This window comes from Lepidochelys olivacea, assembly GCF_965140295.1.
Source record: "Lepidochelys olivacea isolate rLepOli2 genome assembly, chromosome: 11".
Classification (NCBI taxonomy): domain Eukaryota; kingdom Metazoa; phylum Chordata; order Testudines; family Cheloniidae; genus Lepidochelys; species Lepidochelys olivacea.
In genome coordinates this window covers 32087831-32115002 of record NC_140421.1, presented here as the reverse complement: position 1 = coordinate 32115002, position 27172 = coordinate 32087831, and the positions used below count along the sequence as shown (strand labels likewise).

The 27172-nt window shown below is 38.8% G+C and overlaps 1 protein-coding gene across 9 annotated transcripts in view; it reads right to left on the bottom strand.

The window, feature by feature from the left end:
• Positions 1-27172, bottom strand: part of PKP4 (plakophilin 4) — a 241943-nt gene that overhangs the window by 213064 nt on the left and 1707 nt on the right. The gene's annotated exons all lie outside the window — the stretch shown is intronic.

The following is a 27172-nucleotide window of genomic DNA, read 5'->3' as shown; positions in this document are numbered from 1 at the left end:
GATAATATTGATGGGCTTCAGGAAGCAGCCAGAAACTATATATCAGCACTCTTCCCTGAGTGAGACCACCAATTGTACAAAACAGGTGCACAATATGAAGGTGCTAGAGACCAGGCTAGGGATCCAAATGGTGACTATGGCCAAGAGCATTTTGTTTCCATCTGCACTTAGTGAGAAGAGTGGCCACCTATTCTCTGATATGGACCTTGCCAAAATTATCAATGCTTTTGTCACCTCAAGATTAGATTACTTTAATGAACTCTACATGAGGCTTCATATTGAGACCATTCAGAAGTTGAACCTAGTGCAGGATGTTGCAGCCTACTCAGTAAGTGGAGCTGCATATTGACAGCATATTAAATGTGCTCTTGATCTAATAGCTTCCTATAAGCTTCTTGATGGATTCAAACTTTTGACTTTAGTCCAGGGGTCAGCAACCTTCAGCACATGGCCCATCAGGGTAATCTGCTGGCGGGCCGCGAGACATTTTGTTTACATTTATCATCTGTGGGCCCGGCCCCCCCGCAGCTCCCAGTGTCCACGGTTCACAGTTCCCAGCCAGTGGGAGCTGCGGGAAGTGGCGGGCTGCAGGGATGTGCTGGCCGCCACTTCCCACAGCTCTCATTAGCTGGGAACGTCGAACTGCGGCCACTGGGAGCTGCAGGGCACCATCCCTGTGGACGGTCAACGTAAATAAAATGTCTTGCGGCCAGCCAGCAGATTACCCTGATGGGCCGCATGCTGAAGGTTGCCGACCCCTGCTTTAGTTTATCAAGCCTAAAGTGGTTTGGGACCTAGCGACTCAATAAGCTGCTTTTCCCCTTATGACATACTGTCAGAATTAAGATCTGCAGAGGCATGCAAGGTGGAACCCCCTTAGTACAGATGAGAGAAAACTGATGCCAGGGTATTGAATGAAGGGTCCTTAACTATAGAATTTACTTCCATACTTCACCAGAGCTTAGATTTGTTCTTTATTCAGGCATGCTGCTAATTCTGCTTTTGTTTCTCAGGAAGGATGGGCTGCAAGTTGGGGAAGAATACATTTACGAGGAGTCGTTTTTGTATTTTGAGTTTAATTTGTGGCAGTGGGATACAGCCGAAAGGATGAGTACATATACATTTTATTTATAAATTTTTAAAAACCAAGCAAAATAAGTTAGATCATTTGTTCTTGCTTGCATTTTTGGGAAAGTGTGTCTTTCAAATTCATTTTGAACCTTGAGAAACCTTGAGTAGGGGTGGGGCCAGGAGAAGACAAAGAATCAGCTCTTCTTGTTCTTGCTCCCCCCTCACCAAATACAGGGACAACCAGATTTTGAATCTGCACTATGGATGAGAGCAAGGTCAAAGATGAGTCTTTAAATTGACAGAACGTTACTCTTTCCTCCTTCCTCCCAGCAAGATGTCTTTTTGCTGCTCAGAGTGATAGAGTACACACTGTGCCACATTTTTTTCCACATTGCTAGTAGAAATGTTTAAATATCTTTTTTTTTTTTGGGTCACTGCTCAAGTCACCTTGGATACAACAGAAACAAACAAATTATATAGTTTTATTACAGACATTTGTTAAGATAAGTCTTTGTATAATGTCCCTGAAGTTTTTATTGGATATGTTATCCACTTCCTGACAAAAACTGTTGGGTAGTGTTATCGTTGTCAAAGAATGTTTTTCAACTCAGAGGTAGATGCACTTAATAAATTATAAGGCCAGACAGGACCACTGTGATCATCTAGTTTGACTTCCTGCATAACACAAACCATAGTACTTCAGTGAAATAGTTCTTCGTTGAATTAAAGCACATCTTTTAGAAAAATATCCAATCTTGATTTAAAGCCAGTGACAGAGAATCCACCACAAGCCTGGGAAAGTTGTTCCAATGATTAATTACCCTCACTGTTTAAAATGTGCACCTTATTTCTTACCTGAATTTATCTAGCTTCAACTTCTAACAATTGGATGTTGTTATAACTTTGTCTGCTAAATTAAAAAGCCCTCTGATCAAAATTTTCTGTGCCCCATGTAGGTACTTAGGACTGTAATCAAGTCACTTCTCTTTGCTAAACTAAACAGATTGAGCTCCTTGAGTATTTTACTATAAAAGTCATGTTTTCAAATCCTTTAATCATTCATGTGGCTCTTCTCTGAAACCTGTCCACTTTATCAACTTCCCTCTTAAAATGAAGACCCCAAAACTGGACACAGTATTCCAGCAACAGTCACACTAATCCCAAATACAGAGGTAATATAATCTCACTGTTTACATATCCAAGGACTGCATTAGCCTTTCTGGACACAGTGCTGTACTGGGAGCACATATTCAGCCCATTATCCACCATGTTCACCAAGTCTCAAACCTGTACAACACTTTCAAAAGACAAGTCTGGGAGTTTAAATTCATCACTCTGCTAGATGCTAAAAACCATGGACTGAAGCGAGACATTGGATTTATGATTTATTACAATCTGTAACCCACTAACCACCTCTTTTTGTCCTATGACTATAGAAGTGTTAACAGGCCACTCTACCTTGAATGACCACGTAGAATATGTACTAACTAATGACTCAACCACTCCCAGTCTCTATTCAAGCCTAAGTTAATTGTACCCAGTTTGCGAATTAATTCCAATTCAGCAGTCTCTCGTTGGAGTCTGTTTCTGAAGCTTTTTTTGTTGAAGAATAGTCACTTTTAGGTCAGAAATCGAGTGACCAGAGAGACTGAAGTGTTCTCCGACTGGTTTATGAATCTTATAATCTTGACATCTGATTTGTGTCCATTTATTCTTTTATGTAGAGACTGGGAGTGGTTGAGTCATTATGTGTGTATATAAATGTGTGTATATAAATCTCCTCACTGTATTTTCCACAGTATGCATCTGATGAAGTGAGCTGTAGCTCACGAAAGCTTATGCTCAAATAAATTGTTTAGTCTCTAAGGTGCCACAAGTACTCCTTTTCTTTTTGCGAATACAGACTATTAGGACGAGACTGGGTATTACAGAAGATACCGGATACATTTCTAATATTAAATTGCAGGCTTTCCAACACCATGCTGCACAGACAATTTAAACAGAAGTTCACCAAGTGAGCTGTGTGTCCAACCTCCATTGAATGTTTTCCTTTTATTTCTTAATCTCTCCTCTGAGGCAACTGCAAGGTTGAGGGAACAGAGATAATCCCAACCTTAGGACGGAAGAATCCAATGCACCGCTACAGACTAGGGACCGAATGGCTAGGCAGCAGTTCTGCGGAAAAGGACCTAGGGGTGACAGTGGATGAGAAGCTGGATATGAGTCAGCAGTGTGCCCTTGTTGCCAAGAAGGCCAATGGCATTTTGGGATGTATAAGTAGGGGCATAGCGAGCAGATCGAGGGACGTGATCGTTCCCCTCTATTCGACATTGGTGAGGCCTCATCTGGAGTACTGTGTCCAGTTTTGGGCCCCATACTACAAGAAGGATGTGGATAAATTGGAGAGAGTCCAGCGAAGGGCAACAAAAATGATTAGGGGTCTAGAACACATGACTTATGAGGAGAGGCTGAGGGGGCTGGGATTGTTTAGTCTGCAGAAGAGAAGAATGAGGGGGGATTTGATAGCTGCTTTCAATTACCTGAAAGGGGGTTCCAAAGAGGATGGCTCTAGACTGTTCTCAATGGTAGCAGATGACAGAACGAGGAGTAATGGTCTCAAGTTGCAGTGGGGGAGGTTTAGATTGGATATTAGGAAAAACTTTTTCACTATGAGGGTGGTGAAACACTGGAATGCGTTACTTAGGGAGGTGGTAGAATCTCCTTCCTTAGAGGTTTTTAAGGTCAGGCTTGACAAAGCCCTGGCTGGGATGATTTAACTGGGAATTGGTCCTGCTTCGAGCAGAAGGTTGGACTAGATGACCTTCTGGGGTCCCTTCCAACCCTGATATTCTATGATTCTATGATTCTATGAATACAGACTAACACGGCTGCTCTGAAAGCAGAGAATGCAGATTTAATTAAAATGTGGATACCCTCTCCTAGTCACTGAGTATCCATGGAAGAGACTGGGTATTACAGAAGATACCGGATACATTTCTAATATTAAATTGCAGGCTTTCCAACACCATGCTGCACAGACAATTTAAACAGAAGTTCACCAAGTGAGCTGTGTGTCCAACCTCCATTGAATGTTTTCCTTTTATTTCTTAATTTCTCCTCTGAGGCAACTGCAAGGTTGAGGGAACAGAGATAATCCCAACCTTTTTCCAGCCAAGCGTAAACAAAATGTTTTTCTTTGTATTAGGATGGGCTCTTTGCTTAGTCATTTTTCAAAAAGCATGAGTGACCAGAAAAAATAATATTTTTAAAGTAAATTTTCTCCAGTTTATTCATAGCATTTTTATCTACATTAGAATATGCAGTCAACACTTTATTTAATGGCGCAGGAGAAGAGGTAGAATTCATACCTTTACAGCTGCTATCACTTAGGCCTGGTTACATAACATGTTTGTAACCAAAGTACCTAAGTTGTTAAGGGCAGGGTGAATAAAAATCATTTAAAAAATAATGATAATCAGTTTTTTTGATACAGTGCTTTTTGAGGAAAAAACCTATCATTTTAATTAAGATATCGTTGAGCTATAATGTATCATCGTGGAATAGGGATTATAAATTCTAATTCTATAGTATGAGACAATATATTCTTGTAACATTTAAAAAAAGTTGTGTAAATGAGTTCCAATAGTTCATGGATTAGGGACCCAATCTTATAGGGTTCTAGGGGCTTCTGTATAGATTATTTAGGTTAATCTTTCTATCTACCCAATGGGACTCACTGCTCAGTCGAGAAGATACCATTATGGATGCTTAGTTTTGCAGTTCTCAAACTGTGGATCTGTGTATCCAGAGATAACATGTTTCTTAACAGCAAAAAATGTTTTAAATAAATAAATAAACAGAGGTGAGAAATAACAGACCTCAACCCTATTGTCCCTCTGCAAGTTTGTGTACACACAGTCAATCCCTTACCTCTCTCTAAAAGTGCAAAGTTTCAAAAAGTTCAATGAATAGAAGATTGTTGGGGGCGAATAGATCTGGACAAGGACAAGAAGTCTGGAGATATATGTGAGAAGGGAGGGACAGGCAGTAGAAACAAAAGTGAGACTGTTTGAGCAGCATATTCCAGAAGTCTTGAGGTCTTTCTGAGCGTAGCCTTCATTGATTTGAGATCTACCATACCATTCTCTCACTAGAAGGGAAAATCCTATAATGGCAGCAGGCTGTAAGAGAGACCCAATTTGGGAATATTTTAATGACGTTCCTCTACCCGTGGGTGAGACAGGCACACGTGCAAAATGCAAACAGTGCAACAAAGAAATGCAAAGCCTGGTTGCCTGATGGAAACTACATCATGAGAAGTGTTCCTTCTCAGGAAGAAGCTGCATTGAAGATGATGAAAAGAACATGTCTGAACGTGCAGGATCTTCAGGTTGGTAAACTTTTTTATTTCATACTTCTTAAGGACTGCCTGTCTTCCTTCTGGACTATTCTTGAATTCTGATGTTTGAGCAAAAAGTATAGTTGTTACTCTATGGTACTATCATTTTAGATGCAGTTGTGATATAAAACAGATAGCTGAAATAGGCAGATCTTCCTTTTACAATTTCACCTTTAAAGTAGTACTGAGTGTCAGTGAATGCAATGAGTAATACTAAATATGGAGCATGGTAATAATATTTAAATAACTGCATTGACTTATTTTGTTTAGGAGAATCCATCCTCAACATACAGGATTCTGAAGACTATTCATCTTCAAGATCACCATCATTTTCTATAGTTTCAGAGTTATCTGCCAATGATAGTGTTTCAGTCACATCGTGTATGTCACATAGCCACAGTATATCATCTGTAGCAAAAAGAGAAAAAAATAAAAAACCAAACACACACACTCCATCATCCAGAAACAACCACAGATAAGTTTGTGATAAGAACCAGCAGATTACAAGAAGAGGTAATCGAGGTAAACAAAACTGCCTGGTTTGTTTATGCAACAAACTCTCCTTTCCATATGATTGAGAACCAACAATTCATTAACATGGTTCATTCATTAAGACCAGGATACAGTCCACCCAACAGAGCATTTGTCGCAGACAAATTGCTGGATAAAGTGTACGAAAGAGAAATTGAGCAGTGTGCAAAGGGTCTAGAGGGTGAAATTGTTAACCTGAGTCTTGATGGTAACCTGACTCTTGATGGGTGGAGCAATGTCCACAATGATCCTGTTGTATGTGCTTGTGTGACAACAGAAAAAGGGAATGTCTTCCTACAGAAACAATTGATACATCAGGAAATGCACATGCAGCAGAATATTTACAAGAAGTAGCAGTAAAAGCTATAACAAACTGTGAAAAAAAAATTCAAATGTGTAGTACGCAGCTTGGTCACAGACAATGCTGGAAATGTATCCAAGATGAGAAGAAATGTAGAAGAGAGTAAAGAGAGTCTCAAGCTAGTAACATATGGTTGCAGTGCTCATTTGATGCACCTCCTAGCCAAAGACCTCAGTGTTCCAGAAATAAAGGCTAATGTTGAAATTGCAAAATACTTTCGTAACAACTTTCGTACTTTGCAGCAGTTGCTCTGAAAAAGGTGGGAGGAACCAAGCTAACTCTCCCACAAGATGTGCACTGGAACTCAGTAGTGTACTGTTTTGAGCACTGTATCAAGAACTGGCCTAATTTGATGAGTGTTTGTGAATAAAATCGTGAAAAAAATAGATGGCACTGTCACAGCCAAAGTTCTCAACATTGGGCTAAGAGAAATGTTGAACACATGCTGAGTACCCGGAAGCCTATTTCTGTAGCCTTGAACAAAATGCAGGGAAATACCTGCTTTATTGCTGACACTGTTGAAATTTGGAAGGAACTGAGTGAGATCTTAAAAAGGGAAATAAGCAATGACAGAGTTAAATTAAAAGCATTAAAAAAAAACGAATGGGACAAGCACTATCTTCAGCTCATTTTCTTGCACATATTTTCAATACTCAGTACCAGGGTCAAACCTTAACTGCTGAAGAAGAGGAGTTGGTTAGGACATGGACATCCAGCAATCATCCCTCCATAATGCCAGCTATAATAAACTTCAGGGTTAAGGGTGAACCATTCAAGAAATATGTTTGCTAATGATATTTTTAAAGCAAGTCACACCAGTGAACGGGTGGAAGTCACTTAAGCACTTGGATTCAGAGACCTTTGAAGTGATAATCTCACTTTTAACAGTAGTAGCTTCTTCTGCTGGTGTAGAAAGGATATTTTCTTCCTTTGGACTAATTCATTCCAAATCGAGAAATTGTTTCGGACCTGAAAAAGAAGGAAAGCTTGTTTTTCTTTTCCAGATTATGAACAAATAGGAAAATGAAGGTGAGGATGACTGAGCTAGCTGCAGAAGCCAATATTTTAAGTTTCTCATGTTGACCTGGCTGACATAGTCAATTTAATTTTTGTTTTTAAAAAAAATTATTTCATTTAACTATTTTAGTTTAAAACAGTTTTAACAAAAACAAACCTGATTTTAAAAAAACTGGAATGTTTAACTAAATTCAAAAATTCATATGCTTGTTTTGTTAAAATATTATATATTTGCCACTGAAGAAAAAAAATCCAGGATACATGATATTGTTTTAGTTAAATAAAACAATTTAAGTGTGTGTCTGGTGATGTTCTCCTCCTAATACAGCATGGCAAGAAAATCCTCCAAATATTAATGATTAACCTGTTGAAATGGAGATAGTTCACCTCCCAATGACTTCATAAATATCTGCTTCAATTACCTTTGGTAAATGAAATAACCAATCATTCATTTTCTGATATAGCTGTAAAACTAATCTGAAAAGTTTTCAAAATAAATCACTTTAAAAATGTATAGTGTGTATCTTCTAAAAATGAAACCTGCATCTATTTCTGAGTTGTGAAGAATATGTATTAAGGTTATAATAACCAATAAGAATGTACTTTTATATAGAAATCCATGATTAAAACGAGTCTTCCTGACTGGGTAAAAAGCCTTGTGGATGCAGGGGAAGCAGTAGACGTGGTATATCTTGACTTTAGTAAAGCTTTTGATACTGTCTGACATGACCTTCTTATAAGCAAACTAGAGAAATATAGCCAAGACAAACCTACTATAAAGTGGATGCACAACTGACTGGAAACCCATACTCAGAGAGTAGTTATCAATATTTCACAATCAAGCTGGAAGGGCATATCAAGTGGGATCCCACAGGGATCTGTCCTGGGTCTGATTCTATTCAATATCTTCATAAACGATTTGGATAATGGCATGGGGAATACACTTATAAACATTGTGGACTATACCCAAACCCTTTGGAGGCTGGGATTGGAATGCAAAATGATCGTTTTTATATTCATCCTTCATAATATGATCTAGTTTCCACTCTTTTCAGGACTCTTTTCCTGCAGCCAGGATGGTCTCTCATACTTCCTATCTTTGCTATACATTGGGATAGTTTGCTCTTTACCATCAATAATGTCTCTTTAAAAAAAACTGCCAACTCTCCTGAACTCTTTTTTCCCTTAGAGTTTCTTCCCATGGATCTTACCTACCAATTCTCTGAGTTTGCTAGAGTCTGCCTTTTTGAAGGCCGCTGTCTTTATTCTGTTTCCCCTCCTACTATTCCTTAGAATCATGAACTCTGTCATTTCCTAATCACTTTCACACAAGGTGCCTTCTACCTTCCAATTCTCAACCAGTTCCTCCCTATTTTTCAGAATAAAATCTGGAAAAGCCTTTCCCCAGTTGCTTTCTGAATAAAAAAAAGTTGTCTCCAATGCATTCCAAGACCTTGTTGGATTATCTGTGCCCTGCTATATTATTTTCCCAGCAGATCTCTGGCTAGTTGAAATCCCCCATCACCTCGAAGATCTGTGCTTTGGATGATTTTGTTAATTTAAAAAGAGCCTCATCCACCTCTGCTTCCTGGTTAGGTGGTCTATAGTAGATGACTACCGTGACATCAGCTTTGGTTTTTTTACTTCTTTTATCCTTATCCAGAGACTTTCAACAGGTCTGCTTCCCACTTCTATCTCAACCACAGTGCAAGTATCTTTGATATACAAAGTAACACCTCCTCCTCCCTTTTTTCTCAGCCTGTTCTTCCTGAACAAGCTGTACCCTTCTATAGCAATATTTCAGTCATGTGAAATATCCCGCCAATTATGTCGTAATTGTGATTATTCACTAATATTTTTAAATCTTTCTGTGTATTCTCCATACTTCTGGCATTAGTATACAAACATTTAAGATGTTCATTAGATTTCCCCTCTATATTACCTTTTGTCTCTCTTTTGTCCCTGCTGTGATTGCCCATGTTCCTCCCAAATTGCGACCCTTCAACCAAGCCTCCATGTCCTGGACTTGGAGGGGCTTTTGTCTCCTGCCCTTGTCAAACCTAGTTCAAAACCTGTCTCACTAGATTAGCCAGGTTGTATCCAAAGATACTCTTCCCCTTCCTTGCTAGATAGACTCCATCTCTGCTCAGCAGTCCTTGGAACAACATTCCATGGTTGAGGAAGCCAAAGCCCTCCTGGTGACACCATCCACATAGTCATGCATTCATCTCCAGGATTTATGGACATGCTCAACTTTAAGATCATGAGTAATCCCCACTGAAATCACAGGGAGTAAAGTTACATACCTGTTTAACTGTTTGCAGAATCAGGGCTTAGTTTTCCAATATTTTGTTTTTTGCTTACAGCACTTTTGTAAAACTCAAATACCCTAATAGGAGTAGTGTTAAAAAAAAAATCCCACAGCATTTATATTTTAGTTCAATCTAATGAGCTTTTAGTTTCAAATAAGACTTACAAAACCTCAACCTAATTCAACGTCAATAACTTCAAAAGTGATTTAAATTATTTAAACCAATTATTTAAATTGCTCCACCCACTATAATGTAGACAATGGGTTAGAAATTGCTAGGAGGTGTTTCCTTGTGTGACAAGGATAATACTTAGAATCATCAATGTTCATCTGAATATTTGTCTACAATCACTAGTAGTACAATCAAAGAGTGGTAAGTGCCATGTCACTGATTTTTTTTGACAGACAATGCAGGCAGTATAGCCAAGACGAGACTTGTGCAATTAACAGTTGGTATTACTATAATAGCATAGGGCTTTTCCACATATATTCCAAATTTATTATCCAAAGTCTTGGAAGGATAGATCAAATAATCTACATGATTACATTTCCACCCCCCCCCTCACTTTGCAGTTGATGAATACAAACAGGAAGGTGGCCAGACATTTCTCATGCCTCATGAAATACTTTTGCAAAGTGCCTAGAAGTTTGTTCAGAGTGGCCCAAATTAATGAAACCCTATGAAGACCATTGGCAGAACTAAGTATTTGCCTAAGAGATCAAATATTGTCCTGAAGAGGTGCACTGAAGAATTACTTCAAATACTGAAGCCAGTAGCAATGGCACTTGATTTTCGATACTTGGTTGCCTACAACAGCTTTGCAACAGTATAATAGGATACCTTACCATGAATAAAACTGAAATGTCAGTTTAAAATATCTGACAGTTATTTATGTTTATGCTGTGTATATTATACATATATAATAGAATATCAATTAAAGTTCTTACTTTGCAATAGCACTGCTTTTCAAGTTAGGTTGAGACTTTGTAAATCTGACTTGAGTGATGGTGCGGGGGGAGGAATTTGACTTAGATCACCTTATTTTAAATCCCTTCACCCTAATTAAACAGACAACAACAAGATTAGTCTTATTGTAACATGGGTCATTCTGAAATTAAGGAAAGTATGTTCAGATCAAATAAAAGTAAGTGCTACCTGTAGACAGTGCATAGTTAATTTGTGGAATTCACTAGCACAGTAGCAACTGAGTTAAATACAATGGCTGAATAATTCTGTCTATGTTAATGCACCGGTTAGCTACTTTTGGACTTTTTAATTATTTACATACCCCCCAGAGTCAGAAGGGGAGAAAACAGAAAAATAATCAAATCCTAAGTTGCGGGGCACAAAACTGAATATTTTGTTCCTCCCTCCTTTCTATGAGCATGAAGTATTGGCTACTGACAAGTACAAGATTCAATGAACCAACAATTTGGCAAATCCTATATCTCCTTTAGCCTATTTATTTAGAAAATTTACCACATCTAAAGTTGTTGGTTTTTAAAAAAAAAAAAAAAAAAATCAATATCCAGCTTTGCAAATTACCTTTGAGGACTATTACAAATGTATCATGGCAACCATGCATAAGAACAAGACTCTGTTAATGCCATGCTAATGGCTTCAAACAAAAATGTATTGTATATACTTCTTCATAAGCCAAATTTTTTTAGTAAAAAAGGGAAGCATCAGAGAAGGGGGTCGGTTTATGAACGGGTATAGAGATGGGGGAGAGGTGGGACAAAGCCACTCTCCCGCAACAGAGGGAGCAAGGAGAGGCAGCAGAGCCAGCAGAACCAGAAGGGAAGAGGCAGGACCAAAGACTCTCCACTTCTGGCCATGCTGCTCTCCCCCCAGCCTCTGAAGCAGCTGCAGCTCCGGGGCTGGCAGGCTGCAGATGCGCCGCCCAGCCCCGCCCGCTGGAACATGCTGCGGCCGCGCCATCCGGTCTGGCCTGCCGGAGCAGGCTGCAGCAGCGCTGCCCAGCCTGCCGGAGCAGCTCCAGACAGGCCAGAGACATCCTCCCCTAGCCTTCCCCAGATAAGGTGGGAAAGGAAGGGATGGGATGGGGAGAGTGTGGGGGTCCCGGGCTAAGGGAGGGGTCATGTGGGGGGGTGGTCACAACTTCTCCCCCCAAAAAAATTTCCCCACCAGTTGCTGTCCTGGCCCGTCAAAGCAAGCAGCTGGTGTACCGGGACACTTTGTTTACTTAGGTTTATCTCTGTGCCTGAGGACACTCAAGGTAAACAAACCATCTCGCCCGCCAGCAGCTTATCCTGATGGCCTGGGAGACAAAGTTTGCCAACCCCTGAATTATAGGGTCGGCTTATGAATGGGTCATAAAAATTTTCCATTTTTACTTATCCATCTTTGGTGGCGGGGGGTGGGGGTCGACTTATAAACGAACCGGCTTATGATTGAGTATATACGGTAATAAAAACATTGTTCACAGTTCTTCAAATGCTCTAGAGTAACACTAAGATAATTTAAATGTAAGTTTATCTAATAGAGTAGCAGGAACTGAATGTGTAGATTCTGAAGTTTCAAACATGAGAAGTTATAGTACTCAAATTCTAAAATATAAAGACTGAAAAGCCCAATTAAAAAAATCATTGTCATTTGGCATTAATTTCCTATATATAATTCAGATGATATTGTAAATTGACAAATCAACATAAAATGGCAGCTATATTTTCTGCTTCAATGAATGGCAAATGCTATATTTTTCTTTCTTGTATAATTACACCTCTACCCCGATATAACGTGATCCAATATAACACGAATTCAGATATAACGTGGAAAAGCATTTCCCCCCCTCCCCAGCTTGCGCAAGCCTGGGAGGGAGTGGGGAGAAGCGGAGCAGTGGTGCACTCAGGGGAGGAAATGGAGCGGAGGTGAGCTGGGGTGGGGGTTGGGGGGGAGCCGCAGCAAGTAACGGGGGGGCGGGGCGGCAGAGGAACCACTCCCTGCCCCAGCTCACCTCTGCTCCTCCTCCACCTCCTCCTCCAAGTGCGCCGCCACTCCACTTCTCCCCCCTCCCTCCCAGGCTTGCCCTGCCAAAACAGCTGATTCACATAGATTAACAATTTTTCTCTGTGGGTGCTCCAGTCCCGGAGTCGGCGCCTATAGTAGCAGCTCTGAGCAGCGTGTTAAGGGGGCCAGGCTGGGGGGCAGTCAGGGAACAGGGAGGGTTGGATGGGTCAGGGATTCTGAGGGGTTAGTCAGGGGGTGGGAAGTAGGTCGGGGCCAGGCTGTTTGGGGAGGCACAGCCTTCCCTACCCGGCCCTCCATAGCAAGTTCGATACAACGCGGTTTCACCTATAACATGGTAAGATGTTTTGGCTCCTGAGGACTGCGTTATATCGGGGTAGAGGTGTATGTTTATTTACTGTATGATCCAGATGGCAGGAGGGAAACTTACCAGGTAACAGTCACTTAATTTTTGGCAACATATTTTTATTCACCTTCAAAACAATAAAAAGAAAATTCAGAGTAACTCAAACCTACAAAATCATTCAGTGTAGGCTGATATTTGATCTTTTGGCTAAAACAAAGTAGAATAGTATTTTGTTATCTAATACAGACTCAATCTGAGACATTATACCCTGGATTTGCAAGTGGATGGGCTTTTTCTAATTTTTTTTTCCTATCTACAACTCTGGCCTGATAGCTAACACTGTTGTATAAAATGCATAATGAAACTCCAGTTGTAACTATTGTACTTTTTTGTTTTAAGACAGCTCTGAAGTGGCTAATTGCACCCCTGAATTTTACAGAAAACTAGCTGAAACATTCTATTATTGTTATCCCATCCTCTCTCCACTTGCTAATGTTGCCAACTTGTTACCTCTTGTACTTAGAGAGTAAGCGCTTTGGAGGAGGGACTATCATTTACTAAGTATCAGTTCCAACCCAAGAATGACGGGGCCTCAGTCTGGTTGAGGTGTCTGAGCACTACTATAATACAACGATAAACTTGCTTTTACCAATGTTATCTCGAACTATTATTTGAATGTTTTGTATCTTATTTTCTTGTATTAATTGTTATGTTTCTTTGCTGATTTGTTTCAAAGAAAAATAAAGCACAAGATAACTATGTAACCTGACTTTTGAAAATAGTTTTTAGATAAAACTATAATAGTTGAAGCAAGTGTGCAGCACACCATCAAGTCAACAACGATGTAGTGTAGATGCAGCAACTCTATGCTAGTAGACTATGAAGATTTCTTTTTGCATAGTCCTTTAACCGAAGACAGAACATTCAATAACACATGAAAATTTAAAAACACCTTTTAAAATGTTTCTTTCTATTAGGAATGATAAAAGTATATTATATACAAACCTGTTATATTTTGTTCTTTGGAGGAAACACCTTGTGAAATATATTTTGTTGTAATTTTTTTAAAAGGTATTTTTGACTAAAAGCAGCACAGAGGTCAAGTGCTTTTCCCTTCACTTATGACTTTTTTTTTAAAACTATGACAGTTTGTCTAGTGCAGTTTTTTAAATTGTGATGCTACAAAAAGTAGCTTTTTACAAGTGAAGTGTTAACAAACTGAAGGAATGATACTAGTATGTCCTACTGCATTTCAGTACATTACATAATCAGTATCAATCTCATAAGTGCAACTGGCTCTAGAAGCAGCTTCCCAAGTATAATTTTTCTTGCATTTACACAGACAGCATTTACTTGATGCTCAAGAGAGCATCACTCCTACCCATCAAAAAGAGTAACTTATACCATATACACAGCCTTAGAAAGAGTAGATTTCTATTGGTATGTCGGTAAATGTTTATTTCACTGTATATAAAAAAAAAACTGATGTAAAATACTTGCATCAATAATCATCAAAATTTACAGATAGGCAAAGTTAGAAAAATGCTGCTTGAGAGTTTATTTAAAGCTATTTACTTAGTATATTTTAAAACAGGATGCTGATAATTTGTGTTTTAATGGTTATAGTTTTACCTTTTTGAATCTCCACGTCTACTGTAATTATAGTTGTCTGACCCCCCAAATTTCCTACAATTGAAAATTTAAATAAATAAAAATTGAAAAAGATACTTAAAAATAAACTTGTTGAAATTATAAGAAAAATATTGAATTCTGCCAAGCCTACCTATGTCCCAGCATCCCTATTGCAACACTAAAATGAAACTTCCATTAGGGCACACTACATTCCAATAGTACAGGTTAATGGATGTTCAATAAAAGGATTGCTTAAGTTAACAATTTAAAATCTACTTTGAATGAATGGATCTTCAATTAATCAGTCATACAATCAGGGAAAAGCTTGCCAATCCAAATAAATAAATACATATTTGTCAGGGTGGATTTGATTTAAATCATGATTTAAATCACTAATCAGGAAGACTAGATTTAATAATGGTTTTCTACATAAAAGCATTCTTGTTGGCTGTTATCTTAATACATATTCTTCACAACTCAGAGATAGATGTAGGTTTCATTTTTAGAAGGTACACACTATACATTTTTAAAGTGATTTATTTTGAAAACTTTTCAGATTAGTTTTACAGCTATATCAGAAAATGAATGATTGGTTATTTCATTTACCAAAGGTAATTGAAGCAGATATTTATGAAGTCACTGAGAGGTGATCTATCTCCAATTCAACAGGTTAATCATTAATATTTGGAGGATTTTCTTGCCATGCTATATTAGGAGGAGAACATCACCAGACAGACATTTACATTGTTTTAGTTAACTAAAACAACAACATTATGTATTCTGGATTTTTTTCTTCAAAAGCAAACATATACTATTTTAACAAAACAAGCATACGTCCCTCGCTTCTCACATTTATCTCCAGACTTCTTGTCCTTGTCCAGATCTATTCTGCCCCCAACAATCTTCTATTCATTGAACTTTTTGAAACTTTGCACTTTTAGAGAGAGGTAAGGGATTGACTGTGTGTACACAAACTTGCAGAAGGACAACAGGGTTGAGGTCTGTTATTTCTCACCTCTATATATTATTTATTTAAAACAGTTTTGCTGTTAAGAAGCATGTTATCTCTGGATACACAAACTGCAAAACTAAGCATCCCTAATGGTATCTTCTCAACTGAGCAGTGAGTCCCATTGGGTAGATAGAAAGATTAACCTAAATAATCTACACAGAAACCCCTGGAACCCTATAAGATTGGGTCCCTAATCCATGAACTACTGGAACTCATTTACACAACTTTTTTTAAATGTTACAAGAATATATTGTCTCATACTATAGAATTAGAATTTATAATCCCTATTCCACGATGAGATACATTATAGCTGGAAGATATCTTAATTCAAACCATCTTTAGATGTGTTTTTTCTCAAGAAGCATTTTATCAAAAAAATCTGATTTAAATAAAAAAAATACAATTTTTATTTTATTTTTAAATCATTGATTTTTATCCACCCCGATATTTGCAACAACTGAGCAATTACTGGAATTCAAGGAAAATTCAACTGGGAGTTCTCTGCTTAGATGCTTTTTTTGCAGGTAAGGGGGGAGTAGCGAACAGAGAGGCACAATAAACTGGAAACATTCTCTCACCCACTACATATTTTATATTTCTGGCACAGATGGCATAAGCAAAATATCTCATCCCATCCCAATTTAATTTGCCTTTAGTTAGTTTTCAGTTAAATTTAAACACGTAAGAATATAAGTCTTCAAATGAATATTTTTCAAAAATTTGTTCATAATAGGTAAAACTCACCTACATATGTACAGCAAGCCTAAAGCTTTCCATGCCACTTAAGCCCCATATAGTGGGACTGCATCAGAGGACATGAACGGAAGAACTGTGTAAGCAGGCTTCTGTATTCTGTGTGCCTTGAGGGGAAAAGGAACACAGGCCTCATACCCCCTGTGGGAGATACATAGTGACATTGGTTGCAAACTATTCCCGTGTACTATCATCCGCAGGGGGGCAGGCAATGCAGGCACAACAGCTGAAGGATAAACTTCATTCACCATCCCAACTACACTTAGTGCCCCACACAAAGAGCAAGTAATCAGAATTTGTTCAGCAGGAGTGAATTTCACCCATAATGCTTGTTAAATTAAGCATGGAACATTTTTTTCAGCATGCTGTGCTGCAGTAGACAAGTTTTAGCTTGCACAACTTCATATGATTTACAGTGCTTTTTTCTAAAGTCACAAAGAAAAAACTGCTTTCTGTACTTTGCAACTTAAAGATAAGCACAATTTTTGATTCACAGAATAGTTAAATTCCAGATGAAGATATTAAATTAAATCAATATTATTCTCAATCACTTGGAATTATGTTACATACAAAAACTGCTAAAAAAACCCATTAAGATTATGAAGTTAAGCATTCAAATGTTAGGAAATGCCAAAATTAAGGTTGCTTTCTATTAGTATGGATGCATTGTTCTGGACTGAAGTAATAAAATCATCAGTATTTCTAGCCTATCTAGCAAAATGAAGGCAGAATTAAAAATAGGGGTTTGGCTTTGTTTTTTTAAAATGACAAAACTGAGAGCTTATGGTACATTTTCTGAACCCCAAAGGCTTTTCAATACAACTATCTCCAGAATCAAGGAGAGACAAAACTAACCACAAGTTAAACTGGAAATAATCAATTACTGTGTTGACGTGATTGTTACATTTAACTTTCCCTCTTTTTCTGACTTTAATACAAGACAAAATACCAAACCTATTGAGGCTACTAGAGGGTCTGTGCAGGAGCAGTGGATTCAGGAGACTAAAACAAAAACTTAGGACATGTCTACACTTAAAAGGTTGCATCGGCGCAGCTGTACCAATGCCACTGCACCGGTGTAGCATTTTAATGAAGATGCACTATGCCAACAGGAGAGAGCTATCCCATCGGCGTAGTTCATCCACCTTCCTGAGAGGTGGTAGCTACGTCGATGGGAGAAGCTCTCCCATTGAAGTCAGAGCTCACAGGGACAGAAGGGGATGAAGGATAAACTGCAGACCACTTTTTCTGCAGAGCTGAAAATAAGGGACACTGAATGAAGTATAATAGTCACTGCTTGCTTAATCTTCTCACTAAAATGAAGTCATAAGAAGAATGATCTAGAGTCCAAAACAGTAAGACCTTGCAATTTATTTTTTTTAAGTACCTTTGAAGGCTTTTAGTACTTCATTAGAAGACCCTTGGTCCCCAGGTTGCCTCATTAGTAACAAATCATGAGTCAAAACTACTAAGTGAGAAATATTTGGATGCAAGCAAAGGCTGAAGAATGAGGCATGGTGTTGCAATGTAATCCTAAATAAATTCCCTTCCAGAAGCTGTGGGGGGAAAATTCCAAGCTAGCTTTCATGGGGGGTGTGGGAGGGAGAAGTGGGGGGGAAAAAACCACCATAAAATTAATGTTTTAGCCAAAACCCCATTTTGCCCAGAATCCCTGAATAACTCAGTAAGTCCAAGTTTACTAATGAAGCTGCAGACAATAGGAGTTTGAAGATGCCTTGCATTAGGTTCACTATGTTCTGAAGGTTCTGTTTGATTTTGGATACCCACATCCAATTAACAGTATAAGGAAGTTGTGATCAGCAAAGATTAAAAGTATGACTAACATCTGGACTTTGACTATTTTCTATCAGAGGGAAGGTGGAAAAAAGTAGTAACACTTGATGTGGACCTCAGTTAATTACCAAGAAACCCTTGCTCAAGCTTCCGGACATCTATGTTGTTAATAAGATTTGTGAACTTTGCAAGACAGTGATGATCTAGTCTCCTTGAAGGAAACAGTAATTTTGTTATTATCTGTTAGAGGCTCTCCGGGGTTAGAGCCCTACTTGCTTGTTAGAAAGTGTCCAGGGTGAGGTTAGGAAAGGGGAAATAACTTTAACTTGGTGAGATATAAACTAGCTGGCCTCTTGCTAAGGGACTTGATGTAAGGTTTTTTTTATTTTTTTTTCCCAAGCGACCTTCCTTGAAGGTTTCTGTACATTACAGAATATTTTCATCTCTCTCAAACACCTGATGTTATAGTGTTTCTAACAGCGATTATAGTGAACCTCTTCCCTGAGCCAGGTGTGGGCTCCCCACTCAGGGTGACCAGATGTCCCGTGTTTATAGGGATAGTCCTGATATTCAGCGCTTATGTAGGCACCTATTACGCTCCACACCCCATCCCGATTTTTCATATTTGCTATCTGGTCAACCTATCCCCACCTCAAGATCTTCTCTACACTACATGAGCTACCATTACTGACAATGAGTATCTGCAATAGGTGCAGCAAAAGTGATACTAACCACGGTTTAACTACAAGTGTAACCAAGGACAAATTGTTCATTTCAGAAATAGTAATAAAAACCTACGGTCTCCGAAAAGATGCTGAACATTGTTTGTAGTTAAAAGTAGGCTTGGCATAATTAGATTTTTCTTATATATGTATATAATTTTGACAGATAATATCTATGTTTATTTTTAAGCTTTTTTATTTTTATCTATTTAAATTTTCACAGTTGAGGAAAATAATGGCTGGGTCAGATAGTAATTCTTTAAGGACAGTGAGATTCAAAAGATTAAAGATTTAACACACAAACTGTCAACATTACATGTCAAAACTTACAAAGTAAATATCCTTATACCAAACTCTTAAGTTTTCAAGCAGCATTTTTCTTATTTTGCCTATCTGTAAATTTCAATTATTGATGGAAATATTCTTCATTAGTTTCTCTGTATATGGTGAAATAGACATTTACAAACATTTACTTATAAAAAAACCCAGTGCTTCCAAGCCTACCTGTAGTTAAGTCTTGGTCAGCACCAGTTCTGCTGCATCCACTGCCAGCAATGAGTACTTATTGAAGTGTAGAGAAGGCTCAAGAAACTAACCTCTCTAGGAAGTCATAAAGAGGGAGTGTCTGTTGGAAGTTTGTTACAGAACAAGGTCGCCTATAAGTTTCCAAAGGAGAACATCTGTACCTCATTCAGGACATCAATGTATAAATGGCCTACTTATTCAACCAGGATATTAAGATCACAATATATTAGACAAAACTTAACGGAGAGTTTGATATGCTGGATACCCTTTAAACTTTTAATTTAAACTCAGCTGGGATAGGCAAGGAAGGAAAAATCTCCAGAAACCTCGCCCGCAATACAAGGAAATTTAGAAGTTACATTTAGGAAGTGGAAGCTTTTTCTGTCATACATATTAAAATCAACAAATTTGCATTGTGATTGTCAGACACTGAAGGCAGATCTGAACTGGTACATGTCTTGTTAGAGTAAAACCTTTGTTCCACAGGAGTTAAGTGTCTTCAAGGACTGCTAGACAGAACTGTCCTGACACAATATGGGGAGGTGGAAAAGGTGGTGGGGACAGTCGTCTGTAAATACTGTACAAGATTTTTTTGTCCTAGAAAGAGGAGTGGACCAAAATCATGAGGAAGTCAGATGTAAAGCTTACGGACCTTCTTCAATGAGACTTCACCTCCCAGACAGCTTAATCCCATTAGAAAAAGTGAGTGAGTGCTTCTTGACTTATATAAAACCAAAAACACTTAGCTAACTCTGGTATACTGAAGTATTATAGAACAAAAATAGGTTTTTCCAAGGATCTCAGAAACCCATGCACCCTGGATTAGAATTAGCATCTTTAAAGACTTTACAGCCCCAACACATGGACTTTTGAAAGAAGATAGCAGAAGCAAAACATTCTTAAACTATTTCTACACCACTTAGCTAGTGGATTTCATTCACCTAGGATTCTCCTTTTTAGAGGACTTAACTTGGTTTCAATCCCCTAGTTCAGCTGTCTCCACTGGAGAAGATCTCAGATTCCTCTTGAGCTAAGCAAGGGGAAAGATGTTCCCTGCTCAAATACTCTAACATTTCTGTCCTAAAATCATCTTACCTAGGAATACTGAGATTAGTTAGAAGTAAATATAAAACTGCAGTGAAGGGTTAAAGAAAATTTGCTAAGCCGTACTGCCTTCTTTAAACCTGCTTTGAGCCTAAGGACATGGATGTAATGAGAGGGTCTTGTGGCTTTAAGGTAACCAAAGAGAGTCTTGGCCCCTGCACAGGCACACTGAACAGGAAGTTCCTCCCCCACTCCACCCTGGCTGGGATTGTAGCCAGAGAAGGAGCAGTCAATTCAGAAATGAAAGCATTTGGAGTGAGTGTGTGCGTGCGGGGGAGGAACCTGGGTGTTGGTTGTCTACACAGAGCCTAGAGAGGCAACTAAACTTTCCTTACAAGATTTGTAGTTTGATACTAGTTATGGAGAGAATAAGGGAAATGCCAGCAAGTAAACTGACGGTGTTGGTTCAAAAACTGCTCTCCTGCTGTTCTTATGGTAGTACTGTTTGTCAGAAAGTGGAGGATGGACTCACAACACAATGGAGGCATGAAGTGATCATGAAAGAAAAGCTGATCTCTGCTAAAGCTGGACCCCTTGCCATTTACCCAATTCACTGTACAGCAAAGCAAGAAGAAGCTGTGTTTGGTTCCAGGGAGGAGTGCTCTGCAATAGGGAGGTAAGCACTAACCAAGATTTTTTAGGCAAACAAATTGGCCTCCTATGCACCATACTGCTTTCTAAACAATTGCTGCTGGGGTGTTCAATTACTGATAAATGCTCATCTACTGCTAATTTAGGGGAGTCCTCAACTGTCCCCAAAATGAATGTATAAAGACCTCCTCTCTCTTCCAGACAGAGACCAAACTAGAGGGGAAAGGAGAAAACTACTAAGAAAAAACAAAAACAGAGAAATACTTTTTCAGATGAAATAATTCTTTGCAAAAGGCTTTCATATCTCACACACAAAGAAATCTCCGCTTGCACAGAGCAGAATAGACACTCTGAAGAGGGCTGCCAGATTCAGATTTCAGCTGTCCTGGTCCCTACTTCCCACACCTCCACAAAGATAGAGGAACTGTCTCCTTCCAATTTGACTAGATCAAAATACCCATGGGTTATGTTTTCTGTCCAGAGCAGTGGATCCATCACAAGAAAACACGAGTAACATAGAGAAAATGACAATTATCTGATCCTGGGCATGTGTAGTATTTAAAGATACAGTGTACAATAGCACAACTTGGGTTTTAAAGATGAAGGAACACAAATACTCCACTTTTAGCATTTTTATATTAAACTTATAAAATTGAAAGATGAGTTAATAGGGCTTTTCAGTCTATATTATGTCAATATTATAATTGACATACTTTTAAAACTAAAAATGACACTAATATCAGCTTAACACCCTCACCTTTCCCCCAGGAGGAGTGCCCTCAAGAACAGGAAAACTACCAACAAAGTGTTTCAATACAGTGTTTACAAAAGTCCTGTAAAACAACTAATTGAAAGTTAGAAAGGAGAGTTTCTTTTTCAGCTAAATACTCATTTGTATTTTTAAAGAAATATCTGTTCCTGTTACAGCCAGGGCTATAAGAATTATGAGCTAAGTTCATTTGGTGATCTGTGACTGATCATCTTGTTTATATTTGAACATGCCACAGTTATCCTTAGAGTTTACTCTTAGATTTAACAGTTAAAATCTTGTACAAGGGCAAATCTAAGTATAGAAACTTCTTGGTAAATAAGCAATTCAATGTTGTACCACTAACACAGGGCTGGGAAAACATTTGGCCCGAGGGCCACATCTGGGTATTGAAGTTGTATGGTGGGCCATGAATGCTTATGAAATTGGGGGTTGGGGTGCAGGAGGGAGTGAGGGCTCTGGTGTGGGTGCAGGCTCTGGTGTGGGGCCAGTTATGAGGTGTTTAGAGTGTGGGAGGGGGCCTCTAGGATTGGGGAGGGGTACGGGAAGGGGGTGAGGGCTTCAACTGGGAGTGTGGGCTCTGGGGTCGGGCTGGGGATGAGAATTTTGGAGGGCAGGAAGGGAGGGGGAAATCAGGGCTGGGGTGCAGGAGGGGATCAGGGGTTCATGCTCCGGGCGGCGCTTACCTCAAACAGCTCCCGGAAGCAGCAGCATGTCCCTCCTCTGGCTCCTACATGGAGGTGAGGCCAGGCGGCTCTGCACGCTGCCCCATCCGCAGGCACCTCCCCTGCAGCTCCCATTGGCCGTGGTTCCCGGCCTATGGGAATTGCAGGGGCAGCACTTGGGGCAGGGACAGCATGTGGAACCTCCTGGCTACTCCTACGCATACGAGCCAGAGGGGAGACGTCGCAGCTACTGGGAGCCATGCAGAGTTACGGCATGTGCAGAGTGGAGAAAGCCCCCGACCCCGTTCGAGCACTGGAGCGGGGCAAGCCCCGGACCTCACTCCCCGGCTCAAGCACCGGAGTGGGGCAAGCCCCGGACCCCACTCCCCAGTGGGAGCTCTACAGCCGGATTAAAACATCTGAAGGGCCGGATGCGGCCCTCAGGCCATAGTTGCTCACCCCTGCTCTAACAGATTGGAATTTAAAGGGTGAGGGACTTTCTTCAAATATTCAAAAACTGAAATATAACCTTCTATTTTCAGAAATCTCAAGTAGGAAAGCATGTCAAAAGTCACCAAAGGACTCCACATCACAAGATTTTTAAAAAAAGATTAGAAGCAAAACTGCAACATGTTGCCCAGAAAATACTACTTAATGTGGCATTGAAGCAGTTAACCAAGTTTCCTACTAGACATTTATCCTGTAAGTGTTGCCAGCCTACTGAACACATTTTAACAAGTTTGTTATGTGAAGTTCCACTATAAAGTTTGGATACAAGTTTAAAGGAATGGTTTGCAGTTTAAGTAAAGTAATCAGTTTATTCAATCTGTAATGCTCTATGATTAACTGTTCATCATCACATACGTTTCCTGTGTGCCCTCACTATTATAATTTGCATTATATTAGTCACTACAGGTCACAAACAAAAATCAGAGAGTCAACTGTGGTAGGCACTGTACGCAATAGAAGATCAGGGCTGGTCCTAGAGATCTTGCAGTCTCAGGCTACGTCTTTATGCACAGTTGCACTGCCTTATCTAGATCATTTAAAAATTGATGTAGTTAAACAACTGCAGACCCTCTATTAGGTGTGCTTTGAATGGGCTTAAACTGGTTTAGCATCAGTCAGTAAATTATTAAATTAAGAAACAGTCTGCAAAATCGTGTTATGAGCCCTGGAAGTACAGGTAATTTTGGAAGAAACACTGCAGGGGGAAAACTTGCCTCTGCAACAATGTTTATAAGTGCACTCCCTGTCCTGCAGTGGTTAGGTAAGTGGCAAACAGATTTCTGTTCTAAACTCTTTGTTACCTCAGCCTCCCACTCCATTTTCTATTTCATCCACCTGTTGTATCATGACACATCGGTTCTGAACTCTGTGGGAAAGGGCCTGTGTTCTTTGTTACTTACCCATTTGCCTAGCAAAATAGGTCCTGAACATTGATAGGGGTTCCTAGGTGCTATGATAATACAAATGAAAATAAGCAAGGGTTAAACCAGTTCAATTGTTTCTACATGAGCGGTTTGCACCAATTTATCTAGTTTTAAAATCTATTTAGTTAAGAAAGTTCAACTTTTCTCCTATAGACAAGGTTGAAGTTAAATGCAACAGTAGGTATAAAGTACAATAGGAAGGAGCTGAGGAAGAAGAATGAGGGAGCTGTTTGGACAATAAAAAATGTTGAGTAGTAGGTATCTAAATGCCTATGCTTTTCCAACAAGAATCTCAGACCCTCTTACTATTCCATTCAGTTGTTGGTCGTTTTGTTCTCTCAGCACATATAACAAGCATATCCTGGCAATAAAGCTAGTGATCATGGACATGTTTATTCTGCCTACAGCAATACACTCTACTATGATCACTAAGCTCCTTGGACTAGTCACAGTGCTTCTTATAATTACAGAATGTCACAACAGAATGTCAGAGGCATGCCTCAGAAGTTGATTCTTCTGTACTTAGTAATACAACAGATTTCTTTTACTGAGATGCTGTTGGAAAAAGTCCCATATTCTGTGATCTCTTCATTACTGGTGAAGTACTAACGTGTTTAAATAATCCACATGCAAGTCTCAATAACATTGTGTCACCGTTAACTGTACTATCTGCTGCATAATACCTAATCAAAAGAGAGGTGAAACATTCAATTGTATCCAAGTAAAATGAAACAAAAGAGCACTTATGAATGACTCAAGTTGTGAATATGCATAGTTTTTTCCCCAAAAGTTCACAGAATACATGCAGGGTTTTTTTACGCCTATCATTTGATATAGCACACATTAAAAACATACAACACAGCTCTTTTACAAGTTCTGTAGAGGTGCTTATTCTCATAATTTTCATAACTGTCTAATATAGGCAAAGTAAAAATAGAGAACTACTTGTTACATTAGATACCATTTTCAAGTTTTAAAAATTAACTTCAACAAAAGTCAATATTTTGCCAACATATGAAGCTGCTAGAACATTAATAAAATACTATATCACATTACTTTTTTTCTTTTACCTTTTAAACACATCTGCAGCACACAGAGCAGTAAATGAGAATGCTATGCTTCAAAAGAATGCCACACAAGGTATGTAACATTTCCAATCAGAAAACTGAGGTGAATTCTCTCCCTGTATAAAATGTATTTTCTCAACAAAAACAAACAAACAGAAAACTTCCTTAAAGTGTACCAGTTTGATTAAAGCATATAACTTCTACTGTCAGGAGGAACAAACAAACAAAAAACCTCTTATTTTTTCATTTTCTGTTGAATTTGAAAGTTGTTTAAGCCAGAGGCCATGCTCTACAACCTCTGCCCCCTTCACCTTTGATTGGAAGATACACAGCATATTGTTCATGCTACCTACATGCAAACAAAAATAGTTTTAGTAGCATATTCCAATGGTCAGACAGCACTTACAATTTTATCAAAGTGAACCAGTATTAGTTGAACTTTTAAAGATAGATATTTTAGTTTCATTTGTTTCCTAATTTAAAAATACAGTTAAAATTGAGAGTTACGTTCCAATATTTTAATTTTCAGAGGTATCAGAAATTCACCAAATGTCAATGTCTTTCCAAGACAAAAAGTGTACAGTCTACCTATTCAATAAGTCAAGAAAGCTTTATTCTCCCTGCCCTTCCCAAGTCTTGTACAATGATTAATAAAAGGAGTGACAGCCTTCAGCAGAATCAAAAGCTAGCTATAAAGTATTATTATTCTGAGGCCACACCTGTCCCTGCAAACAGAGAGTTTCATTTTTAATTATATATCACATGTGCATTTGGACTGTTATTTAAAATGAATATGCAGTGGAAAATTAGAAGGACAACACAAGGCTTAATCTACCCTGGGCTACATACATATTTATTTCAACTGTAGTAAGATATTGTACATATTTTTATATCAAAGTAGAGTTGGCTTCTGAAAATTAGTGTTCCTATGAGAACAAATATATACAATGTTCCTGTACACAATTTAGGATTTCCAACTTTCATTGACCATAGAAATACTGGTTTGTGCAGAAACACCCCAGAATCCAAGAATTTTAAAATCCATTTTCACTCTTCCTATTCTGCACTTCTCAATACCTTCCCTCCAGACAGGATGGGCGTGTTGACTGGTAAATCATGTTTCCCAATTTCCTTATTCTTTTTGTGTGACTGTAGCAAAATGTCCATGCACAGACAAGTTACTAAACTCAGTCTATCCTCAGAGGCAAATGTGTTGGCTGTAAAACAGCTGCATGTATCATTACAGTCACCCAGAAATGCTCTTATTTTGAAGATTTGTCACTTTTCTCCTATTTGTGTTGTTTATTGATCAAGCAAAAAGGCTGCCAAGTTACCAGATTCCCATAGCTGTGCTTCCTACCACCAGCAGTAGAGGATTTTAGGGCTTAGATAGTTTTCTTCATTGAAGGTTTGGGTACTGGTGTGCAATCTGAAATGTAGTTATATCAAAAGCATACCTAAACTTTAAATTGTATTCAACATACATAATCAGTGACTGCAGATCACCTCATGGCTTGTGGACATAAGGCAGTTCAGTATAATAATCACAGCGGAGGAATACAATGCTGTTTCCTTAGCTTAAAAAATACCCTCAAACAGATTTAACAGTTCAGCTTGATATCCTGATCATGGGGCCCTATTAACAAACCTGTCTCAAACAATGTTTGTCAAAGCAGCAGTTTACACAATAGTTCTTGGACTTGATCAGTAACTACTACAGTTTCTTTAGCTAAGCACTGTGTAATTATTTTCTTTGATCTGACAGAGAAAAATAAGCCACAGACAGAAAATAATCACCACAAGACTATGCACAGACACCCATTACTAGTATTCTGTTATTTTATCTACAGCTGGACTATTGTTTTCTAAAAGTTTTCTAAATCCCTTTTTCTCTCCCCATCACTCCCAAATCACTTCCTCACAAATATCAACTTAAATGGCTATGACAGTTTGAATAGCAGAATGAAAATTGCCCTGGTGCTAACAAATGTAAATCCGGGGAAAGACGTGGTGGCGATTGTTGCCTCCTGCTGGGTTTCTGTGCTGTTTCAGATGGTAATTGACACGCCCTGTAATTTAA